The 5,193-nt window shown below is 41.0% G+C and overlaps 1 pseudogene across 1 annotated transcript; it reads left to right on the forward strand.

Annotated features, from left to right (window-relative positions):
* The first annotated feature begins 249 nt into the window (after positions 1-249).
* On the forward strand, positions 250-953 carry LOC149820346 (PRA1 family protein F3 pseudogene; annotated as a pseudogene). Its single transcript, XR_016426542.1, has one exon. The product of XR_016426542.1 is annotated as a PRA1 family protein F3 pseudogene (transcript).
* Positions 954-5,193: the final 4,240 nt, after the last annotated feature.

A 5,193-nucleotide genomic window follows, 5' to 3' on the forward strand; every position in this document is an offset into this window, starting at 1 on the left:
ATGTTAGTTGCAGGATGTTAGCTACCTAAATTATTAGATGGAAATGACCTAAAAATCCATACGATGATATACCCAACAAAGTACATGCACAAAACTAGTCTTTATGGGCATTTCTTCATAAGAAGGGACAGTTTGGCCATGTTTAAGTTCAAGGTCTTTTTGGGTATCTAGCCCTCTAACCCAATCCATAGAGATTCAATAATTTGGCCGATACAAAAAGATATGTCCAAATGAATAAAGAGTTGATGATCTAGTGGTCTCTTCAGTTTACACCCTTATAACCTTTCTGCCGCTGGATATCAAGAACATATATCGACCATTCCTTTGAATTTTATCAGAAATCCAGTTTGGAGAACTATGAGTAAATATGGAGCCATTCCTACATCCTCAGGTGAGACCAGTGGGGTTGGTTTCATCTCTCGCGCTAAAGAGCGTGGCAGGTCCATCTTAGCAACGCGTCGGCCATGGCGAGAAATGGTGCATCTGCATGCATTTGGCATTCCATCAGGCTTCCATGATGCACTGGCTAGATTCAAGAGTAATGTGGGCTACTTTCGCGTTAATTATGCGATTATAGTGTTGATCATAGTCTTCCTGAGCTTGCTATGGCATCCAATTTCCTTGATTGTTTTCTTGGTCATGTTTGTGGCTTGGTTTTTCCTCTACTTCTTTCGCGATGAGCCTCTCGTGATCTTCGGACGGACGGTGGATGATCGGATTGTTTTGGTTACTCTCTCAGTCCTAACAATTATCTTCCTGCTGCTTACTCGGGTCACATTAAACGTTGTGATTTCTCTTGCTATTGGCCTTGTTATTATTCTTGTTCATGGTGTTTTCAGAAAGACTGATGACTTGTTTGTGCATGAAGAGGAGACTGCTGCTCTAAGTGCTCAGCCTGTTGTATAGGACTTTCCTATGTCTCCCTATTGTTGAATTGATCCTGTAATTTTCCATTTGCATTTTGTTTATGCTACTTACAATTTCTTTTTTCTTTTCCTTATTAATACTTTGTGGTAATAAAAAGGATTATAGCTGTTTGGCCTTGTATGATGATTGCTCAAAATTGGAGTGTCTACCGGCAGAAGGGACGGGCCACAATTAACGGCGACTCTAAGCTGCAGTGAAGGTTTGGCCATTACTGACAACTCTAGGCCGCCAGTGATGGTTGGTACACCAAAAAGTCATTAGCGGTAATGACCACCTTTCTTTTAGTGGGGGGGCTAAAAATGAACAAAGTGTAGCTGATCTGAAATTGATCCATGCAATAGTCAGACTGAAAAAGAAAAAGAAAATATAAATGACTGTTGTCATGGAGGAATTTTATTTGAAGATGGTAACCTGCTGTGTGAGAATAAGCACTAGCTACTTGTGAAAGAGGGAAATCTAGCAAATATGAATGATGTCATTTGTCCATTTATTCTGATTAATTTATTTTCTTTTTTTTAGGAATTTTTTACCAAGGATTTGTCCTCGTGATATAAGCTGTTTGGTCCATATAATTTCATTGACTTGGACTTGTGTAATTGGTGACTTGAAGCTTTCAATGCAAATTGCAACGTCACACACACACACACACAGAGAGAGAGAGAGAGAGATCAACATTACTTAAAAGTGAAACTCAACAAAGCGTTGAGTCCCACAAGCACAAATACAACAGCACTACATGAAAACACCATTTACACAAAAACAGAAAAACCCGAACACAAAACAGAAAACTCATCAAGGACCACAGACATCTAGATGAGGATCGGTTGTAGGCAGAGGCAGGTCTTTGAGATATATGCGTAAGATAGCATACACATCAGCCAAGACCCTATGAGTCAAACAGTTAAGGTTGAATGGGACATCCCAAAAAAGTAGCATTGTTTCTGGCCATCCATATGAACCACCACACTGTAAATAACCAGACTCTCCAAATAGTCCTCCACTTCTTTGCGCGTCTAATTATAGCAGGGTCAAGGATAAGATCTAACGCAAAGCATCCCTCTCGCACAACAACTGATGGAGCCCTCCAAGTTTTAGAAAACAATTTCTGAAACCAAAAAAGATGTGTGGTTGGGGTGGTAGGAGTTAAGAAAGCTTGGGAGTTAGGTTGGTGGTATAGGTAGGTGGTCGGGCTGTTGGCTGGGCTAGCAACCTAGGGAATCTGCTTACTGGATCACGATGAGGATCTTTTTGTTGATTCAATGGATTCCAGTCCATGTACTCATGTTAGAATATCCCATTTCTGATGTGAGGGAAAGTTTTAGAACTTGGGGCACATTTGCTTGGGCCCAAATGAGAATCAATATTCTCTCACAATCTTGAGACAACGATTCTCACTCATCCTATTTCTCACATGCAAGCAAATGTGGGATGGAAACCCATTTGGGATTCAAAATCATACTAAGGGCTAAGGCCGAGTTTTCCCCTATCTAATTCAAAACATAAGAACGTGCCCTTCGTTTCAAGTGCTATTTTATTCTGATACCCAATTGCCAAAGTAATATGCTTTGGCTGTCATTCAGCTATTTTCTCCTCAACCTACCATTCCAACAAGCATTGTTGAAAGGTGGTTGGAAGAAGCTCTCAACCTACAATTAATAAATGCCTTGAATGATTTCCAGCTAGTATATGTTGACTATTTGATAATCTCATTGCTTATATTAGATAGTCATGTTTGGATTAGCATCGGCTGGGCAGTGATCGACACTAGGGCTATCAACCGATCGGGTACCCGACCCATCAGAATGTACCCTAACTTGCTCAGTAACAAATTGTTGGGTTCGTGTTCGGGTTTTAGCGAGTTACGAAAATGAAATCCCAAACTCAGATCTGTATAAATTTCAAAAGTTCAGTTTTACTAAAGATACATATAAAGCAGTGGGGCTGGGTTAGATATAGGGCAAAAAATCCAAGTCAGGTAAGGTATTAGGCAAAAATTATAACGGAAACTCAGCTCGCATATTGCTGGGATTAGCACTGTTAATGTTCACAATTCAAAATTTGGGTTCATAATTGGAAATTTGGGTTGGAAATTTGACTTAAGCATGGGGATGCAAACAGAAGATACTTCAACATTTCAGCTTCATCAGCTCATAAAAGAATAAACCTATTGCCCCACTTAATCATTAATGGACAACATTGGGAAGGGGAAGTCATTGTTTCCAAGACCACGGTTTATTTCCAAAATAAATTTTTTCATTCACATGATGATATTTTTGATATGCAAGATATGGGGGTTAAGCAGTTTGATGAAATGACAACCAAAATGCTGAAAGAAAATTTTTCTCTTGAGGAAATAAGAAAGTTTGAGACCTACCAAAGGGTAAAACCTGGTGGGTTTCCAATAGATTTTTTCAAAAAATGTAGGAACAATGCAAACGGGGCATCATGGAAGTCATGATCCATTTTTTATCAAAATGGTAAACTTCCTAAAAGATCGGGTCAATCGACCCTTATAATGATCCCAAAGGAGCAAGGAGTTGTTGATATAAGTAAATTTAGCCCATTTTTTCTCATTGGGATGCCTCTTAAAATAGTCATGAACGTGTTGTCCACAAGGTTAAGGGTGTGATTAATTGGGTTGTGGCTCCAACCCAATGCTCCTTCATCTCGAAGAGAAGATTACATGACTGCTGCCTAGTAGCCCATGAAGGTACACACACTCCATACACAGCTTAGAAAAAAGATTTCATACTGAAATTTGACTTGGAAAAGGCTTTTGACTAGATAAATTGGCCTTAACTCAATGTTTGGAAAATATTGGAGTTCGACAAAAGTGGATCCAATGGATGCAAGGGATCAGAATTCGGCTTCCATTGCGGTCTCCATGGATGAAAAAGGGGTACCTTCTTTAAACCATCATGTGGACTGCACCAAAAAGATCCCCTATCACCATTACTTTTTGCCGTTGCCACTGAAGGTTTTAGTGTGATGTTGGAGGTGGCCGTAGCACAAGGGTAGTACATGGGAGTCAAATTATCGGGTGCCTCAAACTTTTCACACTTATTGCTTGCAGTTGACGACTATTTTTGGAGAGGCATCTGTCCAAAAGTTAATTCTTGTGGTTGACTTTACGTTGTTTTCCAGCAAATTTGGGTTTAAAAATAAATGGATCTAAGAGGTGTTAGTATTCAATGAAAGTGGTGAAGAACTGCAAAATATTGCATCAATTGTCTTTAATGTGTTGGATATTTTGGATCGGGTCCAACCTTGAGTGACCCGGTTTAACATAAGGCACTAACGAAGGCATTAGTGGGGAGGAGGTTACGTGAACGTAAAGAGTTCACATTCAATATAGCATATGAAGGGTTCACATACATGAATGCCATGCATGTAACCCCCCACTCTCCTCCCACTATAAATTGAGGCATGGTTGCTTGATAAGAGCAACCAAGGTGTCATCTTTCTCTCATTTGTGTTCAGGGTCCTGTTCACTATCGACATGACAGCCTGATCTTATTGTGGGCATCGATAGGCCGAGGAGAACGTTGTGCACCTGCACCTATGCTCGTTTCATTTATGGTGTCTACCACTATGTATTCTTACTTTATACATTCCGACAATGTTTTAAGAATGCCAACATTGGGTTATGGGCCCACACTTCGCATTCGTTGAGTATGTGGGTGTGTCAACGTTCATGCGGCTCTCAACGAAATTTGTATCGACGAACTTCTCTCTCGTTGTACTCCCGTTCAACTTTGGGAAGTCGGATGGCGATGGGGGAAGAGTTCATCGGCGCACCACCGCCTACAGGTCAGCAGTTGTTGTTGCCCTCCTGCGAAGGCAACGATGGTCACCACGATGCCAAAATCCCATTTTATGCCATTTTTTTTTTAGTTGTCGTCATGTGCTACCCTGTTGTGAACCCTTCTACTCAAGCCACAACCAGCATATTGCTGGCTGTTTTTGTCGCCATCGATGGGGGGTTAGCAAGGACAGGAGTTATACCACAAATTTTTTTACTCTCCTCTGCAAAATCAATCATCTCTAGTGTTGGGACGCCTTTGTCAGTGACATCCATAATCGATTGCCGAGAAGTGGAGGGCGAGGACAGTAACCTGAGAAGCCAAAGGGCTTCGATTTGGGGGTTTAAACCCCCCTTCCATCACCAACCTTTGCCGGCCACTGACAGTGATGGTCAAAAGTAGAACTGCAATTGGGCGACGATTTCCTGTGCTACCAGTTTTTTTAACCCTTCAGCCATCGGCC

Source organism: Nuphar pumila, chromosome 12 (genome assembly GCF_984573655.1).
Source record: "Nuphar pumila chromosome 12, dmNupPumi1.hap1.1, whole genome shotgun sequence".
Lineage (NCBI taxonomy): Eukaryota > Viridiplantae > Streptophyta > Magnoliopsida > Nymphaeales > Nymphaeaceae > Nuphar > Nuphar pumila.